Below are 17303 nucleotides of genomic sequence, written 5' to 3'. Positions count from 1 at the left end.
AGCAGTGGTTCTCAACCTTTTTTTTCTGGCGACCCCGGTCATAAGGATGCGCGGTGCACATGTGTGGCACCCCATGCGTGGCGCGCATGTGTGGCAGCATCCCCATGTGCAGCACGCATGCGTGGCAGCGTCCCCATGCGCAGCCCGCATGCGCGGCAGCGTCCCCATGCGCGGCACACGTGCATGGTGCGGCGCGCATGCACGGTGCCGCCAGCTGACAAAAAAATGGCAGATCACATTGTTTGGCGACCCCCGTGAAATGTCGTTCGACCCCAAATGGGGTTGTGACCCACAGGTTGAGAACCGCTGGCTTAGAGCAGGGGTAGGCAACCTTGGCTTTTTTATGACTCGTGGACTTCAACTCCCAGAATTCCTGAGCTAGCCATGCTGAGGGGTAAGGGAGAGGTTTCCAAGCTGAGCCATGCTGGCTCAGGAATTCTGGGAGTTGAAGTCCACAAGTCATGAAGGGACCACAGTCCCCCCATGCTGTCTCAGGAATTCTGGGAGTTGAAGTCCACAAGTCATGAAGGGGCCATAGTTCCCCCATGCTGGCTCAGGAATTCTGGGAGTTGAAGTCCATGAGTCATGAAGGGGCCATAGTTCCCCCATGCTGGCTCAGGAATTCTGGGACTTGAAGTCCACGAGTCATAAAAGAACCAAGGTTGCCTACCTCTGGCTTAGAGAAAAGCATGCAGCTGTAGCTGGTCAATGCAAAGGAGGAGGAGGAGGAACTGCCTTCTGCACCAGATCCAAGAACACGTAGAGCAGAGAAAAGGCAGGAGCAGAAGAGGCCAGCCAGACTACTCATGAGGAGAAAGCCTCACCCTTCTTGATGGGCTGCATCGGAAGCTGGCTCTTTAGCACAGCCGAGAGAGGGAAGTGAAGCTGGGAACAATTTGTTTCTTCCCTAGTTGTGGGGTGTTTTCTGGTGGTGGTGATTTCCTGCCTCGCTTTGGATTGATATTGTGCCTTGACGTGGATTGTGCCTTGTGAACTCCGGACTTTTCTTATCTCGTGAACCCTCTTGTATTGTGGATTTAATTTTGCCTGGTGGGTTTATTTTGATTGGGAAAGTGCCTTGTGGAGTCTTTTGTCCTTTGCTTTATGGCAGTGGTTCTCAACCTGTGGGTCGGGACCCAATTTGGGGTCGAACGACCATTTCACGGCGGTCGCCAAACAAGGCTGTCCGCCATTTTTTTTCCCTTTTCTTTGGCCATGCCCCTGGCACCCGGTGATGTATAAGTGGTTGGGGGTCACCACAACATGGGGAACTGTATTATGGGGTCACAGCATTAGAAAGGTTGAGAACCACTGCTTTATGGACTAGCATTAGTGTGATCATGGCTGGACTTAATTGAGACAGTTCTGGGGTTTTTGGTGAAAGGAGTTGCTGGGGAGTATTAATAAACTCATTAAACTTAGGGTCCCCAACCCCCGGTCCATGGACCAGTACTGGGCCGCAGCATGCCAGCAACCGGTCCACACAAAAAAAGCAAAGCCCCATCCGTGGGATGCAGGCAGCACACAAAACCACACAGCCCGGTCCGTGGAAAAACCTTTCTCCACGGAACCGGTCCCTGGTGCCCAAAAGGTTGGGGACCTCTGCACTAAACTACAGTTACGTTTGTGTGTGTGTGTGTGTGTGTGTGTGTGAGCCAGCACAGCAACCAAGGTCAAAAATCCCACCGTTCGGCCCCGGCCCCGTTCGACAGATAATCCATTCCATTTAAAGCTGCCCCGTCTTCCATGAATCCGCAGAGGCTTCCTTCACACGTCACACTTCCTTGAGCTGGCCAGCATCCTGCTGGGGAGCTGTGAATGCCGCAGCTTATGCGTGCAATTTCTGAACGCACCATTTGCAGCCCTAGCACAGCAGAGCCAGAATCAAAGAGGCATTCTGGGTAAAGGGTAGCCCGGTTTTTATCAGCACAGTATTGGTGAGATTTGCCTCCAGATGGCCCGAGCGATTGCGACGACCGACATTCCTGTGTTTTGGTTTCCTTGCCCAACCAAAGGCGTGGAGCATGACATGCCACTGCAGAAGGCAACCTGCAAGCATCTGCCGGTACAACAATCTGTGGGGGTTAATATCATAACGTAATTACCACGGCAGAGCTTTCTAACTTAACTGAAAAATCTCTGTGTCTGGGCCATTAATGAGAAATGCATGATTTGGCAATTCAAAACAGAGGACACTGCGGAACGGGGGGGGGGGGTGACTAGCTCTGGGGAGAGCAGGGAAGTTGAGTCTCCTTCTCTGTCCCCCCTTTTTTTTCTTCCCTTTCCAACAACAATGAACACTTGCCGAGACAAAGAACGTTGTGTGGTATTTTATGGTTGATGGTAGGCTGCCTTTGCACAATGGATCTAACTCAATAGAAGGAAATTTCTGCCGCTCAGAGTTGAACTGTGGGGTCCTTGGTGCTCTCTGAGCTTGGTGGTTTTCTTGCAAACATTTCATTACCAAACTCGGGAACATCATCAGTGCTAGAATGGAGGGAGTTTGTGGAGTGGAGGAAGAGCAGAAGGGAGGAGGAGGAGGAGGAGGACGACGACGACGACGACTGTGGGGTCCTTGATGCTCGCTGAGCTTGGAGGTTTTATTGCAGACGTTTCTTGACCAAACTAGGTAACAGCACCAGTATTAGAAAGATGTGGGAAAGGAGGAGGAGGAGGAGTATGACAACGACGACGATGACTGTGGGGTTCTTGGTGCTCTCTGAACTGGGTGATTGTCTTGCAAACATTTCATTACCAAACTAAGTAACATCATCAGTGCTAGTGAGGAGTGACCTTCAGACAAGCAAAGTCAATGGGAAAGCCAGATTCTCTTAACAACCACGTTACTAACTTAATGGCTGCAGTCTTTCACTTAACAACTGTCGTAAGATAAGTCGTAAAATAGGGCAAAAGTCATTTAACCAACGCCTTGCATAGCCACAGAAATCTGGGACTTCATTGTGGTGGTAAGTCAAGGACTTACCTGCCTGAGCTTTGGTACTTTAGCAAACGGTTGTGTTCAACAGCACGTTCTCCTGCTTGTCCTAGCACACTCGCCGAGGACAACGTACGCATTTTCGCCCTTCACACTTTCCTCGGTTGGTGCCCTCCGAATGGAGAGGGCAGGCCCGTTGCTTGCAAACACCCCTGCTTGTGGGTTTTGTGTGGGTTTGTGTTTGGTCGGGATTTGCATGACAAAAGACAGGATGCCGGGAACACCTTGTTCTGCACCGCTTCTTTGATTGTTTTCCTGTTTTTGTGCGTCTCCCAACAAAAGCTGTCGCCTTTCGGTACAATCCTTGACCCGAAGAAACATGGCAGCGTATTGATCGCACCGCATTGTTCCCGGCTCCCCGTGTTCCTCTCTCTTCCTGAGATGCACATACATTTCAAAGAGCCTGTCCTTTAGGCTAATTGGAGTTGGAGTGGTGATTATGTTCTCAGGAATATGTAGATAGAAGAGAGATTTCTTTGTCACATCCTTAGGAGGACAAGCTGGTTTGCGTGACGTGGAAAGAAGGAGAGAGTTCTAGGTTCAGAGAACGTGAATCGGCATCTGAGTTCAAACCACTGATGACGTTAGCCAGATTTGGGTTATGAAACATTGGCAAGGAAACAACCAAGCTCAGAGAGCACCAAGGACGCCATAGTCCTCCTCCTCCTCCTTCTCCCCCTCCCCCCACAAACCCCACTCTCTTCTAGTACTGATGATGTTACCCAGTTGGGTAATGAAAGATCTGCAAGAAAAGAACCAAGCTCAGAGAGCAAGGATCAAAGGCCCCACAGTCCTCCCCCTCCTCCCCCTCCCCACAAACCGCAGTCTCTTCTAATACTGATGTTGTTGCCTAGTTGGGTAATGAAACATCTACAAGAAAACAACCAAGCTCAGTGAGCACCAAGGAGCCCACAGTCTTCCTGCTTCTCCTCCTCCACAAATCTCCCTCCCTTCTAGCACTGATAATGTTGCCTAGTTGGGTAATGAAACATCTGCAAGAAAACAACCCAAGCTGAGATAGCACCCAGGACCCTTGAATTCAATCACACATGGTGGATTTTTTTTTTTATTTTTAATTTGTAGATTAGAGATTTGGGGTGAGCAGTGACTTTCGAAGGATGGATGCTGGATTGGCCCGGCTGAATGCAAAGATAATAATGGCGAATCTCGGCCTGGTTTGTGTTCTATCCTTCCATTAAGATGGTTAAAGCACAGTTAATGAGATTAGTCTGCAGCTGCATAACGGGCCAAGAAAAAAAAAAATCAGAAGGAACTTCCCTAACTTTTCAGGCTGTAAAAAAGAAAGCAATTTGTACTTTCGGACTTGTAAGATTCTGTTAATGTAGCTTTACAATCAAGTAGAATTAGCTCATCTCGGCTTCTATCCAGTCTGGTCTTCCTGGAAAGAGGATCTCTGTGGCATGAAAATGCCACATTACGAAGCTTTGTACTCAAACTCGGTCAAAATGGAGTGTGTTTTTGTTGTTCAGAGGACCTGCAGTGGGTGTTTTTTTTTAAAAAAAGCCAAATTCTTCTGCCTTAGCGAGAGCCCTTTGGCCAATGAAACCGTGAGCATTACTTTTCCTGCAGATGTTGGCTGGTGCTAGTTGATAAAGTGATGGAAGGGGATGAAAGAAAGTCATATAAGCACATGTTCAGAGGTGGAGAGGCACCACAGAGCACTTCCTGCTGTTTTAAAACACTGCAAGAAACAGGAATGTGTTCTGGACATGTGCTTTAAAAAAAAAAAAACCAGGTTGGGAATGCAAACATGTGCTTTATGCCAGCGTAGAGCCAGTAATTTTGCATTGTCCTTATTTCGTGTATTGATTTATATGATTTATGTAGCCACTCATTTCACAGAAATGATGGAAATGACTTTGGGCAGCGTGCAAGAATTTAAAACGTAGAATATTTTATCACATATGAGCGTGAGGAGCCAGGAGCCAGTATGACGGCTGGGCAATTCTGGGCACTGAAGTCCACACTTCAGTTGAGAAACACTGCATCAGGAAGTTAAAAACATATGTCCTTGGAGAAGACTGTAGTGTTGGATTAAAGTCTTCATCCTGGTTCATCCAAGCCGGGGATAAATAAGCAACTGCTTTGAGAAGAAGGTTACAGTTTATTGAAGAGGCAGAAAGATGGTCCTTGCAAGAAAGAGCAGAGGAGAGGAAAAAGGAGTTGAGCACATGGGCAGTAGGTTTTTATACCCCCTCTAAGCCTTGTTTGGAATAGTTTCCTGTTCCTGTGGCATGAACTTTGAGGCTATTTCTGAGTGTTTTTCTAGGCCTTGATATCTGTGGTTTAATCCTATTATCATATCCTGCTTTCCTGGTGATGGGGCTAATGACTTCTACAGTGTGGGTGGGGTACGCAATTCCTGCAACCGTCCTTCATATGGTTTAACCTCCAGTCACCTGATCATCTTTGTTGCTCTTCTCTGCTTCTTATTGTTATTCTTTGTTGTTCATGATGTTGTTCTTTTATGGTTGTTATTCTTATTGTTCCTAAAAAGGCCCAGGGATCAAATCCAGCTCAAAAGAGACTTTTTTTTTTCTGCCAAAGAAAAGGGGTACATCAAATCCAAACTCATTGCTCCTAATCCTTTCTTTCCGTTTGCTCCAAAGTTACATTAGATAGAAATGTATTCAACGAGATCTGGGATAGGCAACCTTGGCTCTTCTACGACTCGTGGACTTCAACTCCCAGAATTCCTGAGCCAGCCAAAGGGGCCAAAGTTTTCCCCATGCTGGCTCAGGATTTCTGGGAATTGAAGTCCTCAAGTCATGAAGGGGCCATAGTTCCCCCATGCTGGCTCAGGAATTCTGGGAGTTGAAGTCCTCAAGTCATGAAGGGGCCATAATTCCCCCATGCTGGCTCAGGATTTCTGGGAATTGAAGTCCTCAAGTCATGAAGGGGCCATAGTTCCCCCATGCTGGCTCAGGAATTCTGGGAGTTGAAGTCCTCAAGTCATGAAGGGGCCATAGTTCCCCCATGCTGGCTGAGGAATTCTGGGAATTGAAGTCCACAAGTCATGAAGGGGCCATAGTTCCCCCATGCTGGCTCAGGAATTCTGGGAGTTGAAGTCTACAAGTCATGAAGGGGCCATTTTCCCCATGCTGGCTCAGGAATTCTGGGAGTTGAAGTCCACAAGTCATGAAGGGGCCATAGTTCCCCCATGCTGGCTGAGGAATTCTGGAAGTTGAAGTCCACGAGTCATGAAGGGGCCAAGGTTGCCTACCCCTGAACCAGCCTCTCAGCCTCTCCATGCAGCTATTCCAAGTTCAAAATCCCATAACATATAAAAGATTCAAATAGAACATAGTTTTTGTGGGTTGTGTTGCTAAGAACAACTGGAGTCACGTGCTGATTGCTGCTCTGCTGGCTTTCTTTTAAGATTTCCTGCGTTACTTATTTATTAAAGGCTGGATGGAGAAGGTTTTCTCTAAAAATAACCCCACATCCCGGTGGATTATTCTGTCTTGCTTAAGTTACTTCTGGGCCACTGAAATGTGCATCCTGTGTGCCATAAACAGGCACATACACAAATTAGGGTGCTGCTCTCAAAATAATTCTTTTAAGAGAGCCTTTGTTCTAATGACAGATGTCTGTCAGCTTGATTTTTCTCTGAGTGGCTCCCTAAACTTTCGGCTTGTAGCTTTGCCATATTTTTGGAGTAAGTTCTCCTCTGGTATTTTAGTGAGAGAGAGAGAGAGAGAGAAAAATGGGGAATTATTCCCAGGAGTTTATAATAAGTCCTCAACATACAACAACAATTGAGCTCAAAATTTCTGTTGCTCAGTGAGGCAATTTTAAATGAGTTTTCCCCCCATTTTACGACCTTTCTTGCCACAGTGATTAAGGGAATCACTGCAGTTGTTAAGTTAGTAACACGGTTGTTAAGTGAATTTGGCTTCCCCATTGATTTTGGCTGGTTCATGATGTCTTGAACAAAGCTACTAGGGAGAAGTCCTTGATGTTCTCTGAGCTTGGTGGTTTTCAACACCAAACTAGGGAACATCATCAGTGCTGGAAGAGAGTGAGGGTTGAGGGGAGGAGGAGTGGGGAGGAGGAGGAGGAGGAGGAGAACTGTGGGGTCCTTGGTGGTCTCTGAACATGGTGGTTTTCTTGCAGACATTTCAATAATAAACCAGGGAACATCAGTGCTGGAAGAGAGTGAGGGTTGCAGTGAGGAGGAGGAGGAGGAGGAGGAGGAGGAGGAGGAGGAGGAGGAGGAGGAGGAGGAGGAGGAGGAGGAGGAGACGAACGACGACTGTGGGGTCCTTGGTGCACTCTGAGCTTGGTGGTTTTCTTGCAAACATTTCATTACCAAACTAGGGAACATCATCAGTGCTGGAATGGAGGGAATTTGTGGAGTGGAGAAAGAGCAGAAGGGAGGAGGAGGAGGAGGAGGAGGAGGAGGAGGAGGAGGAGGAGGAGGAGGAGAATTATGGGGTCCTTGGTGCTCTTGGAGCATGGTGGTTTTCTTGCAGACATTTCATTACCAAACTAGGGAACATCATCAGTGCTGGAAGGGAGTGAGGGTTGCCGTGAGGAGGAGGAGGAGGAGGAGGAGGAGGAGGAGGAGGAGGAGGAGGAGGAGGAGGAGGAGGAGGAGGAGGACGACTGTAGGATCCTTGGTGCTTTCTGAGCTTGGTGGTTTTCTTGCAGACATTTCATTACCAAACTAGGGAACATCATCAGTTCTGGAAGAGAGTGAGGGTTGCAGTGAGGAGGAGGAGGACAATGACGACTGTGGGGTCCTTGGTGCTCTCTGAGCTGGGTGGTTTTCTTGCAGACATTTCATTACCAAACTCGGGAACATCATCAGTGCTAGAATGGAGGGAGTTTGTGGAGTGGAGGAAGAGCACAAGGGAGGAAGAGGAGGAGGAGGAGGAGGAGGAGGACGACGACTGTGGGGTCCTTGGTGGTGTCTGAGCTTGGTGGTTTTCTTGCAGACATTTCATTACCCAACTAGGGAACATCATCAGTTGCGCTGTGCAACATAACAACCATTCACTCAGTAATCATTCAAGGTTATATTTTTCACACTTATGACCGTTGCAGCACCCCTATGGTCACGTGATCAAAATTTGGACACTGGGCAACTGGCATGTTATCTGTGATGGTCCAGAGTCCCTGAGGGTCATGTGATCCCCTTTTGCGACCTTCTGACAAGCAAAGTCAATGGGGAAGCCAGATTCACTTAACAACCCTATTACTAACTTATCAACTGCAATGATTCGTTTAACAATTGTGTAAGAAAGGTCATAAAATGGGAGGAAACTCACCTAGCAATTGTCTTGCTTTGCAACTGAAATTTTGGCCTCAATTGTGGTCTAAAGTCGAGGATACCTGTATAGCGGCTAAAGGCCCCAGGCTAGAAACAGGGAGATATTGAATTCTAGTGCCACCTTAGTCACTAAGCCAGTGCCACTAACTAGCTTGGCCAGTTCCTCTCTCTCTCAGTCCCATGCTGGCTGAGGAATTCTGGGAATTGAAGTCCACAAGTCATGAAGGGGCCATAGTTCCCCCATGCTGGCTCAGGAATTCTGGGAGTTGAAGTCCACAAGTCATGAAGGGACCATAGTTCCCCCATGCTGGCTCAGGAATTCTGGGAGTTGAAGTCCACAAGTCATGAAGGGACCATAGTTCCCCCATGCTGGCTGAGGAATTCTGGGAGTTGAAGTCCACGAGTCATGAAAGGGCCATAGTTCCCCCATGCTGGCTGAGGAATTCTGAGAGTTGAAGTCCGCAAGTCATGAAGGGGGCATAGTTCCCCCATGCTGGCTCAGGAATTCTGGGAGTTGAAGTCCACGAGTCATGAAGGGGCCATAGTTCCCCCATGCTGGCTGAGGAATTCTGGGAGTTGAAGTCCGCAAGTCATGAAGGGGCCATAGTTTCCCCCATGCTGGCTGAGGAATTCTGGGAGTTGAAGTCCGCAAGTTATGAAGGGGCCATAGTTTCCCCCATGCTGGCTGAGGAATTCTGGGAGTTGAAGTCCGCAAGTCATGAAGGGGCCATAGTTCCCCCATGCTGGTTCAGGAATTCTGGGAGTTGAAGTCCGTAAGTCATGAAGGGGCCATAGTTCCCCCATGCTGACTGAGGAATTCTGGGAGTTGAAGTCCACAAGTCTTAACGTTGCCAAGGTTGAGGACCCCTGCCCTAGACTTAAAAAGGGAAAGGCTGGAGGCTTCGGGATCAAGGCGGGTGCCTTTTCAATCCTCAGGCCTGCTGAGTTATGCAAGATGCAGCCGTTTGGGAAATTTAAATTGGGGCTGAACTTGACCCAAGGCAAGGAAAAGAAATAATTAAAAAAATAAAATAAAAGTGCCTTAAAATCCCAACCTCAAAGATTTGGTAATTGGCTCTGGCAGTTGTCCAAGCCGCCACGGGCTGCATTGCTCCGGCTATTGAGTGATGTGCCCGCTGGGGACGATAGCACACCGTCCTCAGATGCTTTCCAAAGCTAACTTTATTCTGCACCGTGATTAAATATGCCTGGCCATTGTGGACTGCTCTGTCTGATTTGGCACTTCGAACGGATGAAGCTAAAATAATTCAGAATTAATCAGGGGGCCCAGCGGTGATGCCGCCAGCCTCGCACCCCGAGGAGAGGCAAGCAGGCCGAAATTCGCGGGAGCTGCATGCAAACATCAAGAGGTGTTTTCGACATGTTGCAATCTGTAGATTGGGCTGCATGATTCATTAAACACACCATGTGTGACTCACACACGGAATGAAGCTGGGGCGGGGGGGGAGGGGGGAAAATGAAGGTCCACCTAAGACGCTAGATGTGAAGGATGCTAAGCAACCAGAACATAAAAGCCTGTTAAAACATCTTATTTAAATTAAAGGCAGCAGGGGCAGTTTTGGAAAGAAATGGTGGTGGTGTTTTTTTGACAGGTTTCCTGTGGATTTGATTCCCCCCCACCACCTGAAAGTCCTACAAACGGTATTCACCGTGCATTGAAAATGTGGAGTTGTTTTTGAAAGTCCCTGTACAGCCTGATGAATTTCAGCTCTTCAAAAACGCTGGCTTCTAACACAAAAAACAAGCTTATTCAAAATAACAGAATAACAAACTAAAATTGGAAGGGACCTTGGAGGTCTTCTAGTCCAAAGATCTCCAACCTTTCCAGGCTCATGGCCTGGAGGGAAGGAGAGAGGTTTCCAAATTGGTGCACACGCATGCACACAAACAGCACCCCGTGCACCGGTGTGGCACTACTGGCCCCGGTTGCGCATGTCCAAACAGGCCGTGCATCCACCTGCCGCTATCAGCCCCGTTCAGGTATGCGCAAATGGGCTGCACACGCACAGCCGGTGCTAATAGCCCATTCATGCCCGCATGCATGCGCAAATGGGGCCACGGGCACTAGTGGGAGTGGGGGGATTGCGTGCGCACACGTGTGTACACCAGCCAGCCATTTCCATGGCCCACTGGCCAAAAGACCACGGCCCGGTAGTGGGCTGTGGCTCATAGGTTGGAGACCCCTGTTCTAGTCCAACCCCCTGCTCAAGCAGGAGACCCTAGATCAGGGCTTTTCAACCAGTGGTATGGGTACCAGCTGTGGTACATTGGCACCTGGCAGGTGGTATGCGACCCTCCTAGAAAAGTGGTAGTGGGGGAGGGGAATGAGCTGAACTGGCGCAGCACCGCACAAGCCTGAGCGAGAGACGGCTGGAGCTGCAGGGCTGTCAGGGCTCAGCGGAAGCGCCAGGATCAGCGCCAGGCTCCAGCTGGAGCTCGGCACTGATCCTGGTGCTTCTGCTGAGCCCAGAAGAAGCGCCAATCAGCTGGAATGTTGCAACATCTCCAGGGTCTTGTGATTTACATTTAGATGCTTGGCAACTGGTTCATATTTATGACGGTCACAGTGTCCCAGGGTCATGTGAAGTGACCAAAACCTGCTGCAACCACCCAGCAGACGGGGGGAATAAAAACCAAACACCCCCCACCCCACCCCCGCCGCCAATCCTCAACAGAAATGCTCACAACAATGAAAACCTCGGACAGGAGGAAGAACGTCGCCGGGCGGGCAGGCAGGTGTCTTGCTCGGCTGTGGCTTGGGGGGCATTTTTTCCAGTGCCATTGTAACTTCAAGCAGTCACTAAGCGAAGTGTTGTAAGTCGAGGACTACCTGTACTTTATCACTTTTTTCTTTTTTTCTTTTCTTTTTTTCTTTTTTTTCTTTCTTTTTTTTTTTTTTTTTTTTGATCATCACACAGGCGACTGGTGGCTCCTGTTTATCCTAAAAGACAATGCCCTGCCCTAGACCAGGGGTAGGCAACCTTGGCTCTTTTATGACTCATGGACTTCAACTCCCAGAATTCCTGAGCCAGCATGGCTCAGCTTGGAAACCTGTCCCTTTCCCCTCAGCATGGCTGGCTCAGGAATTCTGGGAGTTGAAGTCCACGAATCATAAAAGAGCCAAGGTTACCTACCCCCGCCCTATACCATTTCAGAGAAATGGTTGTCCAATCTCTTCTTAAAAATCAAGCAGATCAATACTACAAAATGGCACTGAATCTCAGGGCCTCTGTCCTTGCAAAATCCATGTACAGGTAGCCCTTTACTTACAGCTATTTGCTTAGTGACCGGTTGAAGTTACAATGGCACTGGAAAAAGTGACCTGCAACCGTTTTTCACACTTATGACTCTTGCAGCATCTCCCTGGTCACATGAACAAAATTCAGATGCTTCGCAAGTGGTTCACAGTTATGACAGTCGCAGTGTCCCGGGGTCATGTGATCCCCTTTTGCAACCTTCTGACAAGCAAAGTCAATGGGGGAAGCCAGATTCACTTAACAACGGTGTTACCAGTTTAACAACTTCAGCAATTCACTTAAGAATTGTGGCAAGCAAGGTCGTAAAATGGGAGCAAATTCACTTGACAGCTGTCATGCTTAGCAACAGAAATGTTGGGCTCCATTGTGGTTACGACTACCTTGTATGGACTACCTGTATGCAGGTGGATTATCTAAAGCAGGGGCGTCCAACCTTTGGCACCTTTAAGACTTGTGGAATTCTGGGAGTTGAAGTCCACAGGTCTTAATGTTGCCAAGGTTGGACATGCCTGATCTAAAGCAGAGATCTCCAAACTTGGCATCTTTAGAACTTGTGGACTTCAACTCCCAGAATTCCTCAGCCAGCTATGCTATTCAGTTTAACCTGTGAGAATTTACCACAGGGATCTCAAACTTGGCAACTTTAGAATTTGTGGACTTCAACTCCCAGAATTCCCCAGCCAGCCAAGCTGGCTGAGGGATTCTGGGAGTTGAAGTCCACAAACTTACCAATTATAACAGCTAGGGATATGCTTATAGTGAGGGAAATTATTTTTAAAGGACATTTTTTTTAATTGATACCAGTCCACGCTACGCAATCTCGTAATGTAACGGATGAAAAGCTTATTATATTATGTTCTGTAACCGTTTGCAGGCTTGCAAAACAGGGAAGCAATGCTTCCTCATTTTAGCAGCCTTATTTGACACATGGTTCACGTTTCCGCCATTGAAAATTCCATTATGTGCATTTACCCAAGCTGACAATTCAATTACAAATGTTTGCACACATTACAGAACCAATAAAAACAAAATGGTTCAAGTTAGGATTAGGAAGAAAACGTATTTATTACAATGAAAGGGACGGTCAATGGAGTTGAGAATCAAGGCCTGACTGAGTGGCAATTGACAATTCTGAGGTAATACCTCATACAGATAGTACCTGACTTACAAATGTTCATTTAGTGATATTCAAAGTTGCAACGGCACTGAAAAATGTGACTTATGACCATTTTTCACAGTTCCGACTTTTGTACCGTCCCCACGATCACATGCTCAAAATACAAGTGCTTGGCAATTGACTCATGTTTATGACGGTCGCAGTGTCCCCGGGTCACATGATCCCCTTTTGCGACCTTCTGACAAGCAAAGTCAATGGGGGAAGCCCGATTCGCTTAACAGCCATGTGTCTAACTTAACAACCACAGTGCTTCACTTAACCACTGTGACGAGAAAGGTGTTGTGATTCCGTGCCAGCCTGTGCTCCCAACAGTTGAGTCTCAGGAGGAGGTGGAGGAGGCATTGGAAGGGCCATCAGGGGCAGAGGGAGGCTCTGATGAATTACAGGACTCACGGTTTGATGCAGAGCCTGGGCCCTCCAGTTGTGTTCCTGATGAAGCTCAGCTGTGTGAGGAGAATGAGTCAGACTCGGAGGACTCACACCTGATGGACTTGCTAATTGATGCTCGCACACATCATCAATTACCAAGAGTAAATCAGCAGCAGTCAATACAGCAACTCCAGAGTAAAAGGAGAAGGCAATGAGAGGCAATGCCTTGGGACTGCTGTATAAAAAGAGGAGGTGTGGGCGGTGCTGGTTGCTGAAGGCTTGCTTGTGACTACTCTTCTGTTTGCATCGTGTTTCCTGTGGATTATTTCCTTCCTTTGGATTTGAGTTTTGCTGTTTGTGTTTTGGACTATTTGACAGGTTTGTCACCCATATTAAAAGGGGTTTGTTTTGTTTTAAAGTCTCCAGCCTATTGTATCACAGGGGTTTGGTCCTTGTGCCTTTAACACAAGGCTGGGATAGAACAAAAGGCTGTAAAATGGAGCAAAACTCACTTACCAAATATCTCACCTAGCAACAGACATCATAGCTCCATTGTGGTTGCAAATTCAAGACTACCTATATTCTGTGCCTGGTGGTTTTGTTCTCTTCTCCCTGAGAGAGAAATGGATAAATAGGAGGGCAAAAAGTGTGGTGGAAAATATGAACAGCCATTGGGAAAATGTATACCTCCAGAGAGCATTTTGCCCTGCACCCTGGTGCTGGCAACAAGAATTTATTTTATTTCTTTATTTGTAACTGATATTTCTTAACCGCCCATCTCCTTTGTACCTCCCACTTATCTCTTAGTATCTATTGGGTTTAGTAGTTAAAGCACCAAGTAGAAAGCAGCTTTAGTCTTGCCTGGCCTGTGAATGCTGGCTGAGTGGCTTTCGGCCAATCACCAGGAGACAGTGAGTTCTAGTCCCACCTTAGGCATGAAAGCCAACTGGGTGACTTTAGTCCAGTCACCAGGAGACAGTGAGTTCTAGTCCTACTTTAGATATCAAAGCTGGCTGGGTAACTTTGGACCAATCACCAGGAGCTGGTGAGTTCTAGTCCCACCTTAGCATAAAAGCTGGCTGAGTGGCTTTCAGTCAATCACCAGGAGACGTGAGTTCTAGTCCCGTCTAGATTTCAGCCTGCTATTTCTCCTCCTAATTAATTGGTTAATTGTGTGTTTCATTTGCTTGCAAACAGACCGCTGAGTTTAATTGTTCGGCTTTCCGAGGATCTAAGATACATCGCTTTTCTTTCTTAGAATGGTTTTCTGCACTGCCGTCAAAACTAGAAGGGAAGATACCGAGAACAGATCTGCAGAGTTTCCGACCGTCACTGTTCCTGAACCCGCTGTGATGGCGCCAGGTATCCAATTTTTGTCAATCCTGTGTGTTTTCCATGTGAACCCGCCTTCATTTCAACTCGGAGTAATCTCTCTGGAAGGTGATTAAAAAGATTTGCTGATGGGAAGAAGGAGACCGTGGTGTCTAATTTGAGAACGTAAAGATTACAATTACAGATAGTCCTTGACTTACAACTTACAACCATTCATTTAATGGGACTTGGGTTCAGCTAGTCTAAAGAAAAGAAAAAACATGGGCGACATGATAGCGGTGTTCCAGTATTTGAGGGGCTGCCACAAAGAAGAGGGAGTCAAGCTATTCTCCAAAGCACCAGAGGGCAGGACAAAAAAACAATGGTTGGAAACTGACCAAAGAGAGAAGCAACCTGTCTGAGATGGTATAGGTTTTCCTGCTTGAGCAGGGGGCTGGAATAGAAGACCTCCAAAGTCCCTTCCAGCTCTATTCCTATTCTGTTCTGTTTTGTTCCGTTCCATTCTATTCTCTAGCCTAATCTAGCCTAGTCTACTTTCTATTCTATTCTATTCCATTCCATTCCATTCCTTCCATTCCATTCCTTCCATTCCATTCCACTCCACTCCACTCTATTCTATTCCTAAATTCTATTCTATTCTATTCTATTCTATTCCTAAATTCTATTCTATTCTATTCTATTCCTAAATTCTATTCTATTCCATTCCATTCCATTCCACTCCACTCCACTCCACTCCACTCTATTCCTAAATTCTATTCTATTCTATTCTATTCTATTCTATTCTATTCTATTCCTAAATTCTATTCTATTCTATTCCATTCCATTCCACTCCACTCCACTCCACTCTATTCTATTCCTAAATTCTATTCTATTCTATTCTATTCTATTCCTAAATTCTATTCTATTCTATTCTATTCCTAAATTCTATTCTATTCTATTCTATTCCTAAATTCTATTCTATTCCATTCCATTCCATTCCACTCCACTCCACTCCACTCCACTCTATTCCTAAATTCTATTCTATTCTATTCTATTCTATTCTATTCTATTCTATTCTATTCCTAAATTCTATTCTATTCTATTCCATTCCATTCCACTCCACTCCACTCCACTCTATTCTATTCCTAAATTCTATTCTATTCTATTCTATTCTATTCCTAAATTCTATTCTATTCTATTCCATTCCATTCCACTCTATTCTATTCCTAAATTCTATTCTAATCTATTCTATCATGTTCTATTCTATTCTATTCTGTTCTGTTCTGTTTTGTTCTGTTCTATTCCTAAATTCTATTTTATTCTATTCTATTCATAAATTCTATTCCATTCTATTCTATTTATTTTATTCTATTCTATTCCTAAATTCTATTCCTAAATTCTGTTCTATTCTATTCCTAAATTCTATTCTATTCTATTTATTTTATTCTATTCTATTCCTAAATTCTGTACTATTCTATTCCTAAATTCTATTCCTAAATTCTATTCTATTCTATTCTATTCGCCTTTTGAAGTTATGACGGACTGCAAAAAATAGCTTGCAACTGGTCCTCAGACTTAAAACCGTCAGACCATCCCCAGAGTCACGTGATTAAAATTTGGGCAACCAGCATGCATTTATTTGCAGTATCCCAGGCTCCTGTGATCGCCATTTGCAACCTTTCCAGCCAACGTCTGACAAGAAAAATCAACGGGGGAAGCCGGGTTCCCTTAACCGTGTACCTAACTTAACAGCTTCAATGGTTCCCTTGACACCTGTGGCCAGAAAGATTGCAAAATGGGGCAAAATTCACTTAACCAGTGTCTCACTTAGGAACCAAAATTTTGGAATCTGTTGTGGCTGTAAGTCAAGGACTGCCCGTATCCCTTTTCTTCCCTAAGGTTGCTAGTAAAAACAAGCAGATAGTACTCTTTTTTTTTTTAAAGAAAAGTTTATTGATTTTCTTATTTTACATTTGAATATTTAAAAAGCAACATGGCGGTTGAGTTAACCGATCATTCAATAACATACAAGTATCTTTAGTAGAGATCTCAAACTATTACATTAAATATTTCCTCTCTTTTCCCCTTAGTATTTACTGTCTCACATTTAAACTAATACAATTCTTGTTATATCAATTAAATAAAAATACCTTTCTTACATTTATCAATAATTTTTAGCTTATATCAGGGGTAGGCAACCTTGGCCCTTTTATGACTCGTAGACTTCAACTCCCAGAATTCCCGAGCCAGCATGGGGAAAACTTTGATCCCTTCATGATTTGTGGACTTCAACTCCCAGAATTCCAGAGCCAGCATGGGGGAACTATGGTCCCTTCATGACTCGTGGACTTCAACTCCCAAAATTCCTGAGCCAGCATGGGGGAACTATGGCCCCTTCATGACTCGTGGACTTCAACTCCCAGAATTCCTGAGCCAGCATGGGGGAACTATGGCCTCTTCATGACTTGCGGACTTCAACTCCCAGAATTCCTGAGCCAGCATGGCTCAGCTTGGAAACCTCTCCCTTTCCCCTCAGCATGGCTGGCTCAGGAATTCTGGGAGTTGAAGTCCACGAGTCATAAAAGAGCCAAGGTTGTCTACCCCTGGCTTATACATATCCTAGTTATTTTAACATTCAATCTTTATAGACAATAAATGTCCTAATTAGTTTTTCCCAATTTTTAGTTTCCCATGAATATTTAAATTTAACATAATATTTATAATTTCCAAGTTTTAAATAACCCCAGTTCCCGTTATCACAGTTCATCACGAGATCTAATGTTCAGGATACACGTCTTGAGTATATTCTATTTCTCAACATCTTACATCAACTAATTTATAGCAGATAGTACTCATTAGTTACCTGTTCTTTATCCT

The 17303-nt window shown here is 45.8% G+C and overlaps 1 protein-coding gene across 10 annotated transcripts in view; it reads left to right on the top strand.

Annotated features, from left to right (window-relative positions):
- LOC120301006 (teneurin-4-like) overlaps window positions 1-17303 on the top strand; it is a 612847-nt gene that overhangs the window by 236547 nt on the left and 358997 nt on the right. For all 10 annotated transcript variants that reach the window (XM_039327639.1, XM_039327638.1, XM_039327645.1 and 7 more), the window contains exon 2: window positions 14374-14477. The gene's annotated coding sequence lies outside the window, so the exon portion shown is untranslated. The remainder of the gene's footprint in view (window positions 1-14373; window positions 14478-17303) is intronic.

The sequence above is a fragment of the Crotalus tigris genome, unplaced genomic scaffold (assembly GCF_016545835.1).
Source record: "Crotalus tigris isolate CLP2741 ecotype Arizona unplaced genomic scaffold, ASM1654583v1 scf7180000024363.772921, whole genome shotgun sequence".
NCBI classification, from domain to species: domain Eukaryota; kingdom Metazoa; phylum Chordata; class Lepidosauria; order Squamata; family Viperidae; genus Crotalus; species Crotalus tigris.
Note: the sequence above shows the minus strand (reverse complement) of the source record. Positions and strands in the feature narration are given on the sequence as shown.